Source organism: Rattus norvegicus, chromosome 19, assembly GCF_021556685.1.
Source record: "Rattus norvegicus strain SHRSP/BbbUtx chromosome 19, alternate assembly SHRSP_T2T, whole genome shotgun sequence".
NCBI lineage: Eukaryota > Metazoa > Chordata > Mammalia > Rodentia > Muridae > Rattus > Rattus norvegicus.
The window spans coordinates 51910657-51932284 of NC_141552.1; the positions used below are offsets into that span (position 1 = coordinate 51910657).

Below are 21628 nucleotides of genomic sequence, written 5' to 3' on the forward strand. Positions count from 1 at the left end.
CAAGGAAGGGGAGGATCCTGTCTTGGGGAGGTTGGCCTTGAGGAACGGAAATCCGGCAGAGGAGTGGGGATGTGGCAGAACACCGGGTTCCAGGCAGGTCATGGGAGTAAGGTTGGTTTGACTGGCTTGACTCCAGTCGACATATGAACATACCAGAAAGCCAAGCAGTTGCCACTGTTGAGGTTAGAGTAGACGTGTAACCTATGTCTCTTAAGTCCTAGCATGGGTCATGTCTCCTGACTTCCAGCCCCCAAAGTCCTCCAGGAAAAGGAGCTTCTAGATAAGGTTAGGATAGGTGCCACAGAGCACCGTATCTCCCGGAACCTGGAGAATGGAGCAGCTACAAGGCCTGAGGGACTCATGTCAACTCTGAACAGTGAGGAGTCCACGTTGGGACTCATCAGGGATCAGAACAGCCATGTGGGGCTCTGTCTGCTTCAGGCCAGGGCTCAACATGCCTGCCCTCAATTCTCAAAAGACAGAATCCCTACTTGAATTCCCACTGCCTATGCATGCAGCACAGGGGAGACATCTACCTTTGACCTTGCAGATGGATCATCTGCTTCTGTACAAACCTGGGTCCTGACAAATCAGGACAGCCCTTGGCTACCACATGCAGAGAAAGAACTCCTTGGCCAGCTGCCCCTCCAACGGGTGTCCGTGTCAGGCAGAGCATCCCGGCACCCGAAGCTTCATGCCTGTTTTCCAGGGCAGGATTTCATGTCACTTAGTGTCTCTGGGGCCATGTGACCGGAGGTCGCTGCTGTCCCATCTGGATGCCTGATAACCCATCTCTGACTTCCATATGGGGGCCCACCCGTGACAGGCAGCCACCTCATCCCTTGGTGGCTCTGTGCCCAGTCCCCGGGCAGATCTGAAGACTTCCTCGGAACACATAAGACCAGAGAGATCTGTGCCATACCCTACTGTTTTCTCTGGCCCTTCCTTAGTCAAGAATGTAGACTGGGATTTTGTCGGTCTAGATTTTTGTTTTTGGGGAGGGGGGGTTGGAGGGGGGAGCTATGTCTTCTGGTCACTTGTTTAAGGTCCTTTTGAGAGAAGGATGCTGGCATCCTTCCTGGATGTCTGGAAAGAATGTTTCCACCACACCTGTCTGCCGTGTGTGAGGACAAATTTAATTTATTTCAAAAATCTAGCCCCGGGGAAGCCTTTTTCTGTTTGTTTCTTTAGGGGGAGGGGGAGTTGAAGAGCAGCAGCGGGCTGTGGTCTGACCAGCCGGCAGAAGAGAGAGATTATCTCTAAAGGATATGAAAGGTTTAATCATTTTAATTTTGTTTTTATTAAAGTTCATCATAACTCTTTCCCCTCCCCCAACGTGCCCTGGTAGAACAAAAGGAGGTGTAATATAAATACACAGGACCCTCCCTCCCAACCAAGTGTTTGGCCAATAAAAAAATCTCCTTTGGGTGGTGCCCTGAGGAGAGGAAGCAGCATCATGGCCGTGGACTGTAGACTGAGCGGGGCAGGCTGGACACAGCCGTATCTTGTATCCGGTGTCTTACCAGTCTCCAGTCTACCTCCAGCAGTCACGGGAAGATCAGAGCTTCTCTTGACTGGAAGCAAAAACCTCTGTCTTGATTTTTTTGTTTTAAGCAAGTCCGGCTCCTCAAAGACACTTGTTGCTGAAGAACTTGAAATATACCAGGAGCAAGAAAACTCTGCCCCAACCAGCCTCTCCGACCTCTGTTGTTCTGGTGAAATATTTAAAACCAGATACTTTGCCAACATGCTTTAGACAGCAAAGCTGGGACAAAGACAGTCTTCAGTTTTCAGACAGACAGACAGTCAGACACAGATAGCATGAAGCTTTCAGATGCAAAAAAAAAAAAAAATTCAGGCTTGTTTTCCCACTGTGACAGAAAATTAAGCTGATTTTCAATGTTAATTCAACTGTCAGCACTCACCGGATGCAGGTGAACTGGCCACACTGGTTCTGAGAAGAGTCCCTCCCTCCTGCACTGCCTCGGAACCCCCACACAGCCTCTCCTCACCTGAGAACAATAGAGTTGCCTTGGACATTCTGTTCTTGCCACCTGAGGTAACTTGGACATTTTAGATAACGCGGTAAGCAGTGGCCTGACGTGCTGTCCTCTGGTTTAGACTGCCCTGAGCTTGCAGTGTGGCTAAGTCTCATCCACGCCGGTAGCGGGACCACACATAATACACTGGATGTTGCTGATCACCGGCAGCCATGAGAAGGGAAGCAACGTCTCTAATGGTCGCTCCCCTTCAACTCTTGTAAACCACATCAAAGCCCTAACCTATTGCTATTACCTCTAACCTAGAGCTCTAACCTCTATTACTCATTGAGAATGAGTAACTCGGACCCAGCCAGGCTGAGTGGACAATCTCACACTCTGTCAAGGTTCTTGTGGCGCCCAAGGACCCCCTGGGCATTTGGGCTCCCATGGAATCTGATACCTCTCTTCAGGGCTCGAAACCAAACTAGCTGTCCCTATTGAAAAAGGGACCAGAGCCCCGAGGCTGCTTCTAGTTGCTCCTGACTGACTGTCTCTGGGGATCTGGGTGAGCCCAGCAGCCTCAGCAGCATGGGTGTTTATGAGACAGGGTTGGGCCAGCTATGGCCCTTTTTCTCTTTGCCCTCAGTTCTCTCGAGTTGGAAGAACACCCAAAATAAGCAAATAGGCCCAGCTGGTTCTCCGTGGGATTCTTGATAGAAGCCCCCGAGCCCTGGGCTAGTCAGTCCTCCCAAAAGAAGAGGCCCCACAGTGTCTAGTTCAGGATCCATCTCTGCAAAACTAGGCCGAGTATCTGTGGAAATTGTGGTGCCTGTGAGTTCTTGGTGCCTTAGTTTTGAAGCTGTGCAAAGTGGATAGGACCCACGTGGTTTCTCCTTTCCAGGCATTTAGCTGTAGATGACAGTGACACCCTGAGTGGCTTGAGTAAGGTAGGAGTTTTAATTCTCCCCCCTCTGGGAGGAAAGCAGCCAGTCACAGGAGGGAAGGCCTCACCAAGTCACCAGGCTTTGGGTTTCTGTCGGCCATTTCATGGAGCCCTTCCTACCAAGCCTGTCGTTTCCCCGTCATGATCTCAAGATTGCTGCTCCATTGAGGTTTAGGGAAGAGCAGGAGAGGACCCTTGTGCTCCATTTGTGCCTGCCTTTTTAGAACACTCCACCAGAGCCCTGCTCTCTTCCTTTCTATCTTACTGGCTGGAACGTGGTGACGTGACTGTCACTGGAGCGTCTGTCTAGATACAGTTCTAATCTGCAGGAAGTGTTCCTGACTAAGGGGAGTGTTTAGACAACCAGCAGTTATGAGGGGGGCAATTACAGTCTCAGCCATCCTTCTTTTGGAAGATAAGGAGAGGATTAAATAAACCGTGTTCTGCCAATGTGATGGGAAATCTAGGTAGCCATTAGAGGTAGCGTCGTAGATTAATATTTAAGGATATGGCCCCAAAGACAGAGGAAGACACAGAACCATACTCAGCTGTCTTCATCTTCTTTAAAACATACCAGCATACACTGCACTGTTACAACTGATTGTGCTCGGATTTTATTTCCTTTGAGGTCATCCCACCCTCCCCATGCATTTTCAAGGTCATTTCAACAACAGGCAGTCGCCCATTTTATGGCGAGGAGAAGAAAAAGGCAAACTTTGAAGTGTAAGAAGTGGGGGACCTGGCCTTTACTACCTCATACATGAGGTGTATACTAATGGGAAAAATAAAATGAGTAATAAAGGGGGAGGTCCGTAAACATGTGGCGATGACAGAATGGTGGCAGGGACCCTTCACACCAGTAAGAGGAAACGAGTCAGTGTAGGTGGATTTCCATTGAAGGAGAGCTATTTTACAAATGCAAATTGTGTGTGCTGGGTGCTCTTCTCCGGGTGTCACTTTGAGGCTGTTCAGCGGCTGTTCGCCCACGTTTTGGTATTGGAAACTGGCTATGCTGGGCTTTACATGTATTAAACCATAGTGGACACATATGCTGCTGTGAGGGAATATAGAATAGAAGAACCGGCGCTGTCTATGACCCCTTTCTGGGATAGGGACGTGCACACATGCATACGTACACAGGCAGACACATGCACATGCACAGTTGAACAGGAGAGATGCCTTTCCTTGTCCTTCATGGGTCTGAGGGGATGGGTGGTAAGGAAGCACCATGGAGAAGGGTCAGCCTATGTCTAGAATGACGAATGGAGGCAGGGAAAAAAAGACCCAGGGATGTTGTCAGACCTCAGAAGCTCTGTCAGATGCCAGTGAGCAGAGCAGTTTAGCTAAAGAAAGGATTTTAACAAAGACCCCAAATTGTCCTCCTTCCTTTGATCCTTTGAGCCAAGTTCTTGCCATTTTCTCTTCTACCACTCAAAAGAGACAGTATGGGTATTGGGATTGTATTCAAAATAAGTTCTTAGAACTCTTGTCTTTCCCCTCATCTCCCGAACACATTCAGAACCCAGAAGGAACTTTTCGCTGTGTAAACCTGGCCTGAAAGAAGGACCGCGCTGTATGGCATATTTGGGTTTCGAGGCTGCTGTGGTGGGGCCTGCAGGCCCCGCCCAATGCTGTTACTTTCATTAGTAACATGGAAACAATAGGAAATGAAATTTGTCGGAAGCCTAAGATGTGTAATGCATACAATGTAGTTTCTTGTGACTAGAAACAAATCTATAATTGATCTCGAGATGCCAGGAGTCTTGTTTTCCATTGTGACTCCTTGGGATACTGGTAACGTTGATAGAATTTCACTTATAGACAAGCTGTACAGGGTAAAGAAGCCTCATATGCAAGTTCCACAGAGGGGAGCCTTCCCCACCTCCATTGCCTCATACTTTCTCCTCCTCAGTCTCTAACCCCTGTGTACACAGAAAGGATATTTCTATGTACAAATATGTATGTGTATGTGCTTGGATATGCACCCTTTTTAAAAAAAACTTTTTTTCAGAGTAAATTGCAGGCACGGTACTCCTAGCTTGTCTAGATTTCCTAACAGCAAAAGTGTTGCTTCAGACAGCCAAAGACTAATTACTCAAATCAGAAAGTGTTGATACAAAACCGTTAGGAACAACAGACGCCAGATCCCAGGTTGTATTTACCTGTCGCGCCTCTTTAGTGCCTGGAGTCAGTGGTTCCTCAGTTCCTTTATGTTCCTGACATATTCGGAGCGTACAGCCAGTTGTCTGGATGCTTTCCCTTCGGTCTGGGTTCGTCTGGTGTTTTCCTCTGGTTAGAAGCAGGCTGTACATTTCGGTAGCCGGTCTAGAAGAGGTGATGTCACCATCCGCCCAGGCGTGCTGTCCAGTGGCTCCTGGTGCTGACACGTCTTTCCTGACAGCCTCAGCTTGTGTCACTTGGCTTTACGATTCCTTCTAGAATGCTCTGTTGCTGTTCCTGTCTCTCCTCTGCTGAGAAGCCAGTGTGGAGATATTTTGAGACTGTTTGGAGAAAACAGAAGTTAGTAAAAACAGATGCATCCTTGAGACATTAAAATAGAATCACTACATTTGTTTCTAGTTGGTGGTCCGTTTGTCACTTCTAGAAGTCTAGTGGAAAGATCACTACCCTGAGATGACACGGATCACTGAGAGTGCAGGTGAGAAACAGTGAACTTGGGGATGGCCACATGAGCCATTATTGACAGTGGCGTGCTTGGCACAAAAGCATCACGACTGGGGTTTGGATGCCCCACACCCCAGTGCACTCTGGGATTGTGAGAGTCTGTAACTCCAGGGCTCTAGGAATAGAGTCAGGGGGGGGTTCCAATCAGCCTGTCTAGCTGAAATGGTGCACTTCACAGTCATTGAGAGACCCGGTCTCAAAAAATTAAAAAAAAAAAAATAGCGAAAGGCAGTGGAGACGGATCAGTAGTTAAAAGCAGTTGCTGCAACCAGCGGTGGTGACTCACACCTTTAATTCTAGTGCTTGTGAGGCAGAGACAGGCAGATCTCTTAGTTCGAGGCCAGTCTGGTCTACAGAGCAAGTTCCAGGACAACCAGAGCCTCACAGAAAAATCCTGTTTTGGGAAAAGGCAGCAGCGGGGGTGTGTGGGGACACTTGCTGCTCTTTCAGAGGACAGGAGTTCAGTTGCCCAGGGACATGTGCTGTCTTGAAGGAATGGATTCCTAAAGGTTCATTGGAGAGGATTCTAAAATCCATCATGCATACTCCACAGCCAGAGTATAGAGGGTGAGAAGGTGGAGGGGACAGCCAAAGGCCAAGGGACACCCATAAAGGACCTTTTGCGGGAGTCAGGAGTCATCTGATAGTCACAGCAAAGTTTCACAATACGCCCTCTAAGGAGATCTGTGGTACTGGCGCCCCAGCGGAAGATGGGAGCGAACTTCATCTGTGCTGCGAAGGGAGCGCTTGGAGTAGCAGGATGCACTCCGTGGGTTCTTTGAGGAGCATTCGACACAGAACAGGTAGGGGCAGCTGTGAGGGTCTAGGCTCTGGGGCCTAGGAGGTGCTGATGCTGGAAGTGGGGGGCAGAGAGTAGGCAGGGAGCCAGGATGGCACGGGGGAGGAGCAGAAGGCTGTTCCTGAAGCCATACCCACCCCCGCATGCCCCGCTTTCCTACATGAATATAGCCCTTGATCTGGAGTGCAGCGCCACACACACGATTGTAATTACGGACTGTTTGTTTACCTCATTCCAAAAGGGGTTGACAGCCTTGTTTGGCTGATTATTTAATATCTGCTTACCGTTCACTCCTAAAAGCGGAGCCCTCTGCGGGGCAGGGGAGCATGGGCTCTGCCACTCAGCAGTGCCTCAGCCAGACGCCATGCTTCTGTGGGCACCTTGGGTGCGGGCCCTGAACAGCCCCATCCCACACATGCAGTATGGCTGCCCTTCCTCCACCAGTACTCATTTTCACCACTAAGTGATACTTAGGCTAGCAAACCAACTAAACAGGCTTGTCATGGCGTTACACGCGCGCGCGTGCGCGCGTGCGCGCGCGCACACACACACACACACACACACACACACACACACACACACACATACACACACACTGTCCTTTGGTTCACTTGGGAGGTTTGACAAAAAATGAGGAAAACCAGGTTGATCCAGCCCAAACAGATGTACACAGCTCATTTGAAGCATGGTCAGCAGGTCAGCAGCGGATGGAAACGTTTAACTCACCACTGGGTGAAAACACCAGCTCTTTGGATTACAATGCCTTTCATTGCAGCCTTTGAAAGGGGGTGTGTCTCTCCCACTCACCCATGCCTGGAAGTTCACTCACACACTTTTCCACATGTCCTCAGCTGGGTGGTACCGTTCTAGACTCTTCCCTACCTAGACTGAAAGGTGCTAGTTTTTCTAAAATTGGCGAACTGCTCACAGCTATCCTGTGGTACGCCATGCCACCATTATCAGCCCTCTGTGGAGCAGAATCAGTGCGGAGCCTCTGACTGGGCAGCTTATGGGTGTCAAGGTTTCGATGCTCTGGACCCGATGCTAAGAATTCCAACCACAGAGCCTCCGGCTCTCTTAGTGACACCAGAGGCTGAGGCTTCCCAGCCTGTTTTGTTCTGTCCATGATGGGAAATCCCCGATGTCAATGAAGTGTGGTCTGAATTGCTGTAGAAGCGGTCGACATCTAAAATGAGGTGCAGTGCACACTCGCTATTTGTCTTTCAGAACTGTCGTGCGTGTATTGGTTAGGGGTTGACCATAAGAACAAGGGACCCTGTCTCCCCCAAAGAATGTACCTATTCATACTCACTTTTCCTTTTGTGGAAGGCAGACTCAGAGAGTCCGGGTGTCGAGTTCTTAAGGCTTATCCCGCAGTTGGCTGGTCATTTTGTGACTTTTGGTATAGCTGGAGCTGCAGACTGAATCTGTGTGCCCGTGTGGATGAGAGACCTGCGGTGGTGGGGTCAGCTCCACTGCTGTGCACCGAGTATCTTCAAAGACACCGAGACCGCTTTGAAAGCCCTCTCGGAGGGAGCAAAAGGGCTCCGTGAATGTCCTCTGACACTTTCTACGACCCGGCACCCATCCCGTGTCTATCCATATTCGCTTACCTCTGAGGCGACCCTTTTGTGCTCTTTCACCTCGATGTCAAGCAATGGACACTGTAGGCTTTGAGATCAGACCCAACTATGGAGTCGCACAGGAGCTGGGATCCTCTGTGAGTCTGGTGGCCTCAGTCTCATGGCATAGTCTGAGGCTTCTTGAGCCCCTCAGAAAGTCCAATGAAGAAATGACTCCTTACCTTAGAACAGTGCATAAAGCGAGCGTGTACACACACACACACACACACACACACACACACACACCTCACCTGCCCCTTTTCATGCTCCCAGTTGCTCACTTCCAAAGCCTCAGTCATTTCACCCATATGCGTGTGTGTGTGCGTGTGCTTAGGGACAGGTAGCTGAGCGGCTTTATACGGAAGAGCTTAGCCCTGAGCCATGGTGTGTTCCTTTTGGCCCCGTAATTTCCTGTTCACACTCTCTGTCTGTCTGCCAAGGGAGAAAAAAATGTCACCCTCCCTTTCCTTTTGGATCTTTTTGTGTCGTTTTTGCTTTGCTGTTTAATTTTTTCCTTCTACTTTGGTGCTCAGTGGCCGTATCGAGTTATCTTTCTGGTCTTTAGTCACAAATCCTTTAGCCAGGCATTTTCTCCACCTGTGAGTGCAAGCGAAGCCTTCTCCCAGATTCCATGTTTCAGATACACCCAAGTGGCGTCACCACGCCCTTGGCCCACTTGAGAAGTGGCCCTGGAGAGGGAACGCAGGTATAAGCCTTGGTCAGTGGAACTGGGAAATGGCAGTCCCTGATCGTGTCAGCTCTGGTCTGTTACAGGCCAGAGGGTTCTCCCAACACCCCCAAGGTAACCTGCCTCCTTGGTCACTGGTGATAGTCAGCCCTCTCCGTCTCAGACGCGAGGCTTTCCTCTCTTCCTGTTTCCTGTACCAACCCCATCTCCTGATTCCAGCCAGCAGATTGGCACTCTGTGCTGTCCTTAGGTTTGGCTTTCTTCCTGGAGGAAATGGCCAGCCCCTGCACCCAGCATAGCCCAACACAGGAGAGCATCCAGCAGCAGCACTGTCAGCCAAACAGGGATAGCTGGACTTTGTACTAGTGCAGGCGCACCTAGGGCGTTAGCGTGGCGTCATTATGGAGGGGTTTCCCAGAGGAGCTGTTTCTAAGATGGTAGGTTATCTCGGCTCACGGTTTTGGAGGTTTCAGCTCACAGCTGGCTGGCTCTTGACACGAGATGGGAGCAGAGAATGAATGTGTCAGGAACAGATGGTGGAGGACACTCTTCAGTTTATGGTAGCCGGAAGTGGGACGCGGTGGGGTAGGAGAACACACAGATACCTGGGGACAAGATACACTCTCACAAGCATACTCTTTAATGACTCCGACCAGGTCCGGCCTCCCAACAACCCATTCAACTATGAATTTAATCCTTTGTTGGATGGAGGACAGCGTAGGGTCCTCCTGATCCTCAGACCCACTGACCAACCGCTGAAGGACCAAGTTTCAACACTGGATCTTCAGCGACGTTTGCCATCTGGGCCTTGTAACTGTGCCGAGCGAGCACTCTGGCACATTTCAGCTCCGAGAACCTCCCTCTGACCTCCCTTCTTTGTGGTTTACCTGGTTCTCAGCAGGGTGTCCGATTCCAGCTCTGCCTGGGCGTGTATGGCAGTCACCCGCAGATGCACGACAGTAGAATTCCCTAAGTCACAAGTTCACGAATGTGAATGTTACCTGTCCAGGTTTGTAGGCAAATGTTCCGTCTTCTGTTTAAAATAATTCATCAAAATGAGGCTCCATCTGGTTCTCTCCAGCCTGAGGGCCAGAAGGGAATGCCAAAGTTACTTTTTAGGATTCTCTCAGAAGGGCTGGAGATGGAGTTTGATGACCAGGTGCTTGTTCAGCATGTACAACACCGGGGGTTCAGTCCCCAGAGACTCTGTCTCCCCAGAGACGTCCAGAGACAGAATCCCTTGGGTTGGTGCACGCTCACCTCTCCTGGCACCTGCTCGGGCTCCGTGGTTAGAAGCATATCCCACCGCATCTCTCTGCGTCCTGCAGGATTCTGGGAGTGCCTGTCATTTCCCAGTTGTCAGTCTCAGAGCTTGAAAATCGCACACCAGTCCACCTCATCGCCTTAGGCTCCATCTTCAAAACCGCAGCATCTGTTTGTTTCCAGACACCCCGTCATGTGGCTCACTGATGGGTTTCCCCCCTTTCGATTATACCTTGAATTTTTGAGGGTCTTTCTGGTTTACCGAGGCTAGCCTTAAACTCTCGGTCCTCTTGCCTCAGACTTCTGGGCACTGTTGACTACAGCCATGGACCACCATGCCCGGCATGGCTTTTAGTCTTGGGTCAGATCTGAAAGCTCTTGGGCCTGAGCTGGTGGCCCTGCTATCACCCTGATTCTGTGTGGTTGAGCCGTATTTACAGGCAGGAACCGAGTGAGGCCCAAGGGGTGTGGGCTACCTGTGGTAGGGTTGCTTCTGTCTAAGCTTCATTCAGAAGTTTCTAGAAAAAAACTTCCAGGCTTTACATGTGCCTTTAAAAACATTCTTTAAATATTTATTTAATGTGGTGGGGCCACCCCACACACTAAAGGACATGCCACTGTGTACAAGGGGGTTGGAGGTGGGTAGGAGGATGATGTCGTAGTAATTCACTCTCTCTCTGCCATGTGAGCTCCTGGGATTGAACTCAGGTCACCGGTCTTGGCGGCAAGCGCTGTTACCCACAGCGCCCTCTCTCCCGCCCATCTGTGTATCTTCTGATGCATGATGATCTGTTGTGACCCCAGCCTGTGGCATGGGCGTCCTTGTTCCTTCCTAAGATGTGGGACGAGCCCTCACTCAACAACATGCACAAATGCAAGCCAGGGCAGTGCTCGTGCTGCTGCTAAGTGATTAGTGTGTTCTTGTTTGTACATGCACCCCTCTGTTTTCCAGGGAGTCTTTAAGGCAGCGGCCTCATGTGCCAGGTAGCATCAAAGCCCAAGGGCTGTGGCGGTAATTGTGGGTGGCCTTGGCCCTATCTCTCACAGGGTTTTCCTTCCAGAAAAGCCTGTGGGTAGAAAACTAGAAGGAAGGAAGGTATAACCTCGAGACAAAGAATTAAAACCAAATGGCGAATGTCCGTGTCAGGCAAATACCCAACGTTATGCACACGGTGGCTTAGAGGTTGACCCGTGCTTGCTATTAGGCAGTGCCTGGAGAGGAAATATCTCCAGCTTCTGTCCAAAGGCTTCTCGTGTTAGAAAATGTCATGGGAGCTCACATAAGCAGAAAGCAAGGCATGGCAGCTGGGGGTCCCAGCGCACACCGGAACTCCCAGCGTCCGGGAGGCAGAGACAGTGAGTTTGAGGTCAGTCAGCCTGGGCCCATGTAGTGAGAGTATATGAGAAACAACTAAAGCACCTGCTACCCCCCACCCAGAGTCACAACAGACTGTAGGAACCCCCCCCCCCGCCCCGCCTTGGCTGTCCTGGAACTTGCTCTGTAGATTAGGCTGGTTTAGAACTCACAGCGACCCACCTGCCTCTGCCTCCGCCTCCCGAGTGCTGGAGATTAAAGGTGTGCACCACTACTGGGGCCCTGTGGCGGATCTTGTTTTAGTCATATATTCCACCCATTCCCCTTATTCAATTATTTTGAAACAAAAAAGGGCTCGCTTTGGCCACAAACATTTCAGTTGGTGTACATTTTTAACATGGCTACAGTATCATTATCAAATACAGAGTCAGTATTCAAAATTCCCTAATAACGCAGGCTCCCCCAGCCCTCAAGAGGTGGTTTGTTTAAATCCAGGGGTAGAGGCGGTTTGCCATGTAAGCATGAGGAGACCAGTTTGAACCCCCAGAACCCACATAAAGTCAGATGTGGCAGTATGCATTTGTAATCCAGTGTTCCCAAGGTACCCTGGGAAGTGGAGACAGTAATGGCCAAAGGTTGTGGACCAGCTAGCCTGACATAGGCAGCCAGGAACAACAAGAGGCCTTGTCTCGAGCTCTCACACCTGTACATTGTATGTGCACTTATGAGCATGTGCACATGCACACACACGTGTGTGTGCACACACACACACACACACACAGGCGCACACACACAATTAATACAAATGCAATTATAGCCTTCAGATTACCACCGACTGATGTGTCTCTAAAACCTCCTTTCATCTGAAGGCCCTCCTGCCCACCCCACCCCCAAGTTTCTGTGGAAGCTAAATCTTGCCTTTGAGACTTTGTTGCAGTTTGACTTTTGATGAGAACATCTTGTTGTTGTTTGCCTAACACATTGTCCTGTCCCCTGCATTTCCTGTGGTCTGATGACCACATCTCCACACGTCCCGAGTTTCGGCCAACTGGACTCTTTCTCCAAGACTGTTGCACACGTGGTTGTGTCTCCTGAGGAATGTGTAGCCGCCTTGGGCATGGTCAAGGCCACTGATGACCAGCGCCCGCACCTTCCCCTCCATTTGGCAAATGGGCCATGTTTGTGTTCTGTCATTCTTCACTCAGTGGCCGAGCTCCTCCTCTCACGGATCACGTTGCACATTGGTCACTGTGGATGCTACAGAGCCAGGTTCAATGTGTCCTTTGCCTCTAAGGTGGTGACATTTAGGCTGGGACCTGACTTAGCCGTGTGAAGAAGCAAAGGGACACTGCAGGCCGAGGTCCCAGTTGGTGCTGAAGCCCCGGGGCAGAAGGAAGAGCTGTGCAGCTGGCATGGACCTGGGAGAGAGTGGCAGGTGGCATATGCCGTGAGCTCTCCTTCCAGAACTGGGTCCTGAGTTAGGGTACGAATGCTTTGGGAGACCCCTGGAAGGTTTCAGAAGTGGCCTGGTGTGGCCAGACCTGCCTTTAGGTCACGGTCACTCATACTGTACCCAGCTCCTCTCCTCGTGGAGCTCCCAGCCATAGGGGACAGAGGACGCAGAGCACCTGTCAGGAAAGAGAGCCTATGGCTCTTGTGGGAAGTTTCGAAGCTCTGTGGACTTTCTTCTTGGACTGACTTCTATCATGGTGAGTCTGCCATTTCCACATGCATTCTGTCCCCACCTCCCATCCCCCAACCCCGCCCAGTACATTTTTCTCCTTGCAGAATCTGGCTTCTGAGGAAGCATCTGGGCCTTCCATAGGGGTGTCACGAAGCTGGGGTTTACCAAGGTGTGAGCACACAATGACTTGGTAAAACCCTAAGTGTGGACAAGAGCACCATTCTCACTGCAGATTTCTGTTTACTCGGGACAGAGTAGCCAGTGACCACGTTGGCCTTGACCTTGGTCTGTAGCTGTAACTTGCCTTGAGTTACTCAGTCTCCTGATCCTTCTACCTCTGCCTTCTTTGTGCCCGGATTGCAGTCAGGCAGCACCATGGCTGGCCCCTCTCTATTGTTTGTAGGGACTAACTGCCTTCTCTGTATGCCCGGGCTGCAGGGCGTAGAGGTGACTTGTCTGTCTGAGCTTCTGCTCATGCAGAGACATTGGCCTATCTGCTCTGGCCTGGGTGGGGCAACTTTCCTTTGTGACTGGCATGAGTCACCAGCCAATGCTGAGGGACAAATGAATAGTCCTTCGTCTCTGCTAGCACCATCCTCTGTACAGAGCTCTATAAACACAAAGGGAGGGGCCGGGGAGATGGCTCAGTGGATAGTGTCTGTACAAGCCCAAGGACCTGAGTTCCAGTCTCCCAGTCACAGGTTAGGACTGACCAGAAAGCGAGTGCCTGCAGCCCCGGGTCTTCTGTGGTGAGAGGTGGAGACTGGAGAGTTCTCGGAAGCTTGCTGACTGCCCTGCTGTGTGCAGTGGTGGACAGCAAGAAGGTAGAAGTAGAAGTAAAGAGTAGCGGTCAAGGTTGTCTTCTGGCCCCCATATGCACCCCCCCCAAGGAACACACCCACAAACACCCCACAAGAAGGGGATGCTGTGCACATCAGGATAGCTGTGAGGAATAGTAGCTGGTACTGAGACTTGCGAATGTCCAGTGTGGACGTGTACAGCACAGAAGACTCAGGAGTTGGCTGGCTGGTTGGTGGGTGGTGAGTCACCCGAAGGAGACAAGTATAAGGAAAAAGAGTTGACTAGTGGCCATTGGCCAGCCAGAGAGGACAAGGGAGAGGGTGGGCGTTTGTAACTTGGAAGAGCCCCACAGGCTACGAGGATGACACTGTGGTCCCTCTGCCCCTGATTCCCTCAGTTTGCATTTCTTTGGTGGGAGTAAGTCTCTGAGAGACATCAGGGGAACTACCAGATGTTTGACAGAGAGATTAGCTGTAGCCTACCCTCAGCCGTTATACTCAGTGAGGGAACAGCACAGTGTAACAGCTGCAGAGATGATCCAGATGTCTGTGACTCAGAGGCTTAGGCAGGATTGCCACACATTTAAGCCTGGGTTACATACCATGTCTGTGTTTCAGAACCCAGGCAGGCAGACAGACAGACAGAGATACACATACATACACACGCACACACATACACACACACATACACACACACACACACACACACACGGGCAAAGAGACATACACATACGCACAGACATATATACAGACATGCACACAAAAACACACACCTGCACACAGACACATACAAGCACAAACACACACAAAATTTTTAAGGAGGCAGAAGTTACTTTTTGAAATAGTGAAAAGCTGGGTGGGAAGGGGGACTTAGTCACTGCTAAGTCATCAGATTGTCAACTCTCCAGAGACGTGCAGATCAGTATCTGACAGAATGAGAAGGACTGTGTGACACAACCCCAGTGGGAGCAGCTAGCATGGATCCCATGTTCCTTCAATTCAGAATAGAAAATACATTTTCTAGATAGGACTCTGAATGCATTAAACCAATGACAAGATCAGTATTACTTAAGTGTGGGACACAGGATGGGAAGACCCAGGCTAGGAAGAGCTAAGAACTGTTGTTGGAGGGAATGTTCTGCAGTTTTCTTTGCAAATGTGAGGAATAGCAAGCATCCGTCACAGCGCAGGTCTGTGAGGAAGTCCCAGCCCTTCAGAGAGTCCCCCACAAGCTCCTCTTCTGGTTTAGTACTTACCTCCCATAATGTGTTCTGCAGCTCTGGGTCTCTCTTGTGGCCCAGGACCCAGAGCCTGGCAAAAGCAGTACTGGAGGTGACCTCCTGTCTCCTGAGAACTGTAAGTGGCCAAATCCAGAAATAGTGACAGCAAACAGTCCCATCTCCTCTAAGCTGTGTCCTGTCCCACTCCTGCGTGGCTGGGAGAATCTGTAGGCTGAGGGGTGGTGTCACTTCTTACCCTGAATCCCCTGCATTTGATGGGGCCCAGCACCCCATTGCCTGTGACTTCTGTGATAAATTTAAGATTCTTCAAAGGCTTTGTTTCTCACTTCCTATGGGTGACAGGAAAGAGGGGCCTTGTATGGAGACCACCAGGCCTCTGCCGGTGCTGTTGCCACAGCTAAGGAGATAGAAGCCAGGAATAAAGTAGAGAGGGGGAGTGGCTGGGGTTTTGTCCTGTCCCATGTGCCTCCCTGATACCATTCGGTTGTCATAGAAATCTCCAAACCACACATGGCCCTTCACCCATTTCCACCCGCTAAGAATGAAATTGAGGGAACTGTTTGTTTGGCCTTTGAGGCTTGAATGGAATGGCTGAGTTGGTAACAGGAGAATAAGGAGAACTAGCCCAAGTTTGTTTCTTCAGGTTGGGCGCTTGTGGAGAGTGTAAGATACCCTTCTGTGTATCCCTACAGGGAAGTCAAAAACAACTCAGAAAGGTGAAAGTCTGGCCCCTTTTAGGAGGAGCCCAGGGAGGATGGGGAGGATTCTTGGGGATGACCTAGGATGATCTAGGGAGAGGCCTGGGGATGCCCACAGTGGCCGGTGCAGCTGTCCACCAGCACAGAGGGCTCAGGAGCTGAGAGGAGGTGAGCTAAGCGCAGCCTTCCAGCCTAGCTGCCTCCAGCCTCCATGTTTAGATTAGCCCGCAACTGCCCAGGAGGCCTGGCAGGCTCCTCTTCCCAGAGGGAGGCCAGGCCAGGTCCCTTGGCATCACCCAGGTTGCAGCAGCTCATGCATGAACTTGGGTGGTCAGGTCCAAGTCTCTCCTCCTCTGTGCGCAAATTGGATACGACTCACCTTGCCTTATTTAGTGTGGCGGCGCGAACGGCCTCTCGCCTCCAAGGGGTAATCATGCAGGCACAAATTCGGGAAGCTGCTAAGCTATGAGCAGTCTTAGGAGCATTAAAAGTGTCCTCTTGGCCAGAAAGGTCGTTCATAACTTGGCTACCCCGCTGATGTACAGTCGGTGATATTGATTGATTAATGTATAAAAGCCCCAGATCCATTTGCTTCTATGAAAAAGAATGAAGCGCAGTCGACTCTTTATTTTCACCTCATCCCTTTGTTTGAAGGACACGTCCCCCCTTCTTTCTGTTTCGCTGGCCGTGTTTAAGGGGGTTTCAGAAAGCCAGTTTCTGCCAAGTAATGCGTTCACAAAAGGAGCATTGATTCGCATCTGTGTCGCTTCAGCTACTCATAAAGGTCTGCCAAGGAGTTGCTCTCGTATTAACCTTCTGTCGGTGAAGGAAGGAAGGAAGGGTAAACAAGCCGTGGAGTCGGCCTCTTTGGGTTTGAATTTGGGTTCTGGATTTGATCTAAAATGATTATTTCCTCCATGTTCTGGTGAAAGGTGTCAGCCAGTCTCGGTGGAGTACGTTTAAGAATGGGGAGTGTTAAGTAAAGTTACCCCAGGCCCCCACCGCACACCGCACCCCAGACAGGTTGGTAGCAGAATTTTCCTCTGCCTTTGGTAACTTCTAAAGATTTTTTTTTTTTTTACTGTTTACTTTTCTTTTTTTAATCCTATTATCCAGGTTACCTGAAGAACTAACTTGTCCACGGAAAGTCAAAATGGGGTTGTTGGTCTGTAAAGGCCTAAAATGTCATTGGGCTAGCCTGGTGTTTTGGATAAAGGCGTCTTGGCAGCTGGTGAGCAGTTAGCTAAGGTTTTCTCTCTGTAGCTTTGTCAGAAATGCCTAAGAAGTTAGCCGAGTGCTGGGCGTGCCGATAAGGCCATTTAGTCAGCTCTGGCTGCCCATCTTTCTCTGGTGTTGGAGCCGGCAGGCTGGGGAGTCTGGGTGGAGAGGGGTGCCATCCGTGGCCGAGGAGGTGCATTCTGCGTCTTCGCCTGCAGGTGTCAGCGTGGAGTTCTCCCTTCTGGCTGGCCCAGTGGGAAAAGCAGGTGACTGGATTATTTTTGATAGACAGTAGAAAATGAAAGCTAGCTAGTCTGCCCGTGGGTTTCTGTGAGCCAAGCCCCACTCACCCAACCAAGTGTACATCACAGGGGATGAAGATGGTCCAGCTGTTCATTTAGTACAGTCCAGCAGAGTAACCACCTCCCTGTCTCTACTGTGTGTCTCAGAGCAGGAACCAGTCACACATGGGGTCCCAGCTCCTTGAGCATTATGAGTGATCTTGGAAGGAGCTCCCTCTGCACTTGGGAGTCATAAGACATCTGGATGTGAGCCTCAACTCCACCCCGATGCCTGGGCAGCCCCCCCCCCCCCTTCAAGTGGTATAAAAGCATCAGGGTAGGGTTGGCTCCATCTTGCGGGTGGTTTAGAAATCTGTAGACACTGTGGTATAAACTGGCTGTGTTCCACCCCAGTGTCAATGGAGATGTGCTTCTTTCACTCCTCCGGTACCCCTGCTCCCGCTCTGGAGCTGCCTGGGTTTTGCAGGACCCTTCGAGTAGTCTCTCCTGCTGAGCCATGAGTGGTAGTGTTGCCAACTTGGACTTTGTGACTCTGACTGACCTGCAGGTGCTGTGCCCGGCCTGCCAGCTTTCTCTTACGTGCACCACATCTGACGTGAGTTCCTCACACACTGTGTCATCAGTATCTTTGCCTTCAGAGAAGCCAGCGCTCTTATGCCAGTGGTGGAGTGGTGGCCCATACAGGGAGGCAAAGCGACTTCATGGAATCGTTTATTAAAACCGTGGTTTTCTAATAGCAGTCTAAACACGGCGTCTCTTGGTAACGCCAGCCGACAATCTTACTTCCGATGAGTTTCTTTTCCTAGGGTTTTCTTCCTCCTTTTTAGTTTTCCCCTTTCAACAGGTATAAAGCAAATTCTTAACCCACATGGAGTGGTGCACAACTGCGATCCCAGCAGCTGAGAGGTGTAGGTCAGAGAATCCCGAGTCCATGAACAGCCTCAGCTACAGACCGAGTTCTAGGCTAGCCTGGACTCTGTAAGACAGCCTCAGCTGCCACAAATGAGCAGTGGTGTTCCCCTGTGGAGAAGGGTGGCAAGAGACACTTCTGACACCAGAGAGGTCCCTCGATTCTCCAGTCCAAGGTCAGCATTATCTGGGCTGTGATTGCCCTCCTGGTCTCCTATCACAAAGAGAAAAATATGCAAGTCCTCTTTAACTTGCTGGAATAATCAGAAAGCTATGGAGTACTGAGCCTCTCCCCCCCCCCCCCCCACCACCAGTTTCTCTGGCTTGAGCACTAGTCTCCACATTCCTCTTGGCCGAACTGAAACAGATTTTAACGCTTGCTTTTTCAAGGTTCCAGATGAGCCTTGGAACCCGTTATCCCCTCCTCCCTCCAGTGAGATGATGGGGGCAAGCTCAGAAGATAGGCCAAGAATGAATCCATTTTCTTCCCCCTCCCCTCTCTCTGCAGAATAAATTAGAATTTGCCTGATTTAATAAAATGGCTTCATCTCCCTGCCATCCTCCCCATCTCCAGAGTGTCTCTTCCTCAGTGGCCTGCTCTTCTCTAATGGACCTCGGCCCCACGCCTCCTTATTAGAGGCCGGCAGCCGCACATGTAATGTATTTACCGGAGCTTGCACGCACACAACGCCATTTCGCACGCACGCGTGCACTCCAGTGCCGGGGGTGGATCCTGATGGCTGAAGGTGTGGAAATCTGTCACCTGATCTCATCTTCTCCATTGTCAGATGCGCTGGTTCTAACTGATGCTGAGGTCAGAGCATTTTACCATCCATCTGCCGTTCACCCAGCCCGCTGGAGTGGAGCTGACCACAGCACAGAATGTATTTTGGGGGAAGGGGAGAGATTGAAGACTGAGAATTGCAGCATAAATCTCTCCCTGTGGCCCGGCCCTTTCTCTGTATAATTGGAACCCATTTATCTGGGCAGAGCGGAGAGAACGCTGCAGTCTCCCCGTTGCCCTCAGAGAGACCAGTGGGTATTTGTCGCTTGAGTTTAGAATGGTTTTTCCATTTGAACCCCCCCCCTTAAATTTGTGTTTTAATTCCTGTTTCCTAGGCTGATTCCCCCCCCCCTTCCATTCTGACACTAATTATGCCAGCCGCGTTGGGAGCTCTCACTGCTGGGAGGTACCTAGCTAAGTGTTAAGAAGGTTTTTAAAAACAGGCTGCACTCTTTCTTAATGAGGCTCAATCGGGTCTCCTCCGGGTGGTTTTGTTTTGCTGATCTGTCAGTTTTTCAAGGATTTAATTGCACTTTTTTTTTTCTCTCCCCCCACATTAGTCTTTGAGATTGGCCTATACAGTCTAGCTATAAAATACTTTTTAAAAGAGGCAAAAGTTAATAGTTTTTACCCCTCACCTCCTTTTATTTTACCCTTTGCCTTGATCACTCCGAGGCCCTCTTGAGAGTCTCTCTGGGGACCCAGCTCTGTAGTAAAGCGTTCAGAGTGGGGACGGCACCTGGGCCCGTAGAAGGCCTGGTTGGGTTTGTAGGCCAGCAGGCTACCTCCAAAGATCTTTAAGCCTCCCTTCCTAAAGACAAAGACAACTGGGCAGCAGCCTCCTCCTCAGGGTTTGCTGTCAATCATAGACCAGAAGAGACGGGGGTGAGAAAGCTGCTCCTTTTGGTATGGAACTGATGGGCTCCATCAGGTGCCACCAGCCCGGCTAAGCTAACATCTCCGAGTCCTCCAACATGGCAGCCAAGACAGAATCCCAGAGACAGAAGGCAGAAGTTGTCAAACAGAGGAAGGGGGAGACACAGCAAGGCCACATCCTTTATGCTGTTATCTTTATGGCATAGAGGGAGAAGGAAAAAACACTGAAGCAATCAGCATGAAATTCCTAATTGCTTCACTTACCTCTGCTCCCCTCGTGGGACAGATCTGCAAATGCAGGAGCTGCCAGGCCCCTCATGTTAGCACACTGTCCTTGCTGCATGCGCACACTATTTTTAACTAGTGCTTTGTTTCCGCAAAGATACACAAAGCTTTTTCTTTATTCTGTGTGTTTTTCCCCCCTCCCTCTACCCAAGGAGGCTAAGAAACATCAGAGGCAGCGAGGGGCAGCCTCAGCCACGCAGGCTGCCAGCAGCTGAACTTCCCGAAGCCCAGACCTCTAACTATCCACATTGTTGCCTCACACCCCTTCCCTTTGGCTCTTTGCCCCTGCCCTCCAGCAGGGGCTTTTGATGGGTGTTCTGGGCCTCGGCAGTTTACCTCCGGACCAGCTCATTTCCTTCTTTCCTTCTCTCCCTCTCCCCATCTCCCCTGCCTGCTCGATTTGCATCCCTCAACCCCTCTGTTCTGACATGGATCCTCCTCTTGAAGATTTTCAGTCCCCTCTCATGAGGACGTTAAAAGGAAAAAAAAAATCTGAGAACCAGATCTCCAAGATTTCAAAATAAAATAAAAGTAAACTCTGCTTTAAAAAACACTTTAGCAGGAAAGCCAGGCTAATTGTAAATCAATGGGTCTTAAAATGCAACATCGATCTCCAGTTAGAAGTTTGAAGGGGAAAGCAGTAATTACGAAGGTAGTTTCCCTTCTTAGTAACTTCTGGGCAGAAAGGAGGCTCATTAGAGCAGCCCTTCGGAATCTGAGTAATTAGTTGAAAAAGTACTTTTGTGGTGTTATTCCCTTAGCTGGAAATTATTGGAGTCTTCACAGATTCATAGCTCAATCCTGATAGGATTTGATTTATGATTGCGTTTGCCATGGAGGAAGCCTTGACAGAGAAATCACCCAGGTTGTAGCTAGCTTTCAGGGAAGCATGGCTCAGTCTCGGGGATGAAGGGGTTTTATTAGAGCGGGCGGGTCCTGATTCTTCAGTGATTTCTCCTGTTGTCTGTTCCTGTTGAATGGAGCTAACTTAGAGCCCCCTAGCACGGTGGCCCTGAGGCCAGTGGCGGGCTGAGATCCAGGGAAAGCATGTTTTCCGTTGTGGTTTTGTTTTCTTTTCTTCCCTTGTCCACACACCTCCTGGCATGGCGGTTGGATTTCACACCGCCATGTGATGTCACCCACAGTGGATGTACCGGAGGGGAGAGGTCCCACCAGGATAGGATAGAGTGTATCATTCTCTCCCGTTGGTTCCACAAGAGCCAGAGTCGAGTAAGGCGTGAGCCAAGACACACCCAGCTATGGTTAGGGAATAAACCAATGGATAGACAGACAGACGTTTCCCCATTCTGATGTTTCTGAGAGAAGCACCACAGAAACTTTCTGACTGGGTTACCGAAGCTGGAAGAGCAGCCACCCTGAGTACTCCCCGCTTCAGGGTCATCGTCTTGTTGTGGAAAGCAGGACACAGAGAGATTGTTTCATCTCCCCGGTCTCAACTGAAAAGTAACATAGCACGTAACGGCGCCTTGAAGCCAGCCATCCCCCTGCTGCTGTGCACCTTAGGTCGGTTCAC

The 21628-nt window shown here is 50.3% G+C and overlaps 1 protein-coding gene and 1 long non-coding RNA gene across 5 annotated transcripts in view; one reads left to right on the forward strand and one right to left on the reverse strand.

Moving 5' to 3' along the window:
* The window catches only part of Zfhx3 (zinc finger homeobox 3), a 255000-nt gene that overhangs the window by 164395 nt on the left and 68977 nt on the right, over positions 1–21628 (forward strand).
* On the reverse strand, positions 1304–15311 carry LOC147999451 (uncharacterized). Its single transcript, XR_015643625.1, has 7 exons — positions 15038–15311; positions 9980–10151; positions 9721–9801; positions 8023–9324; positions 7722–7935; positions 5088–5426; positions 1304–1712 (listed from the first exon to the last, which is right to left on the reverse strand). It is a non-coding gene; the product is annotated as an uncharacterized LOC147999451 (long non-coding RNA).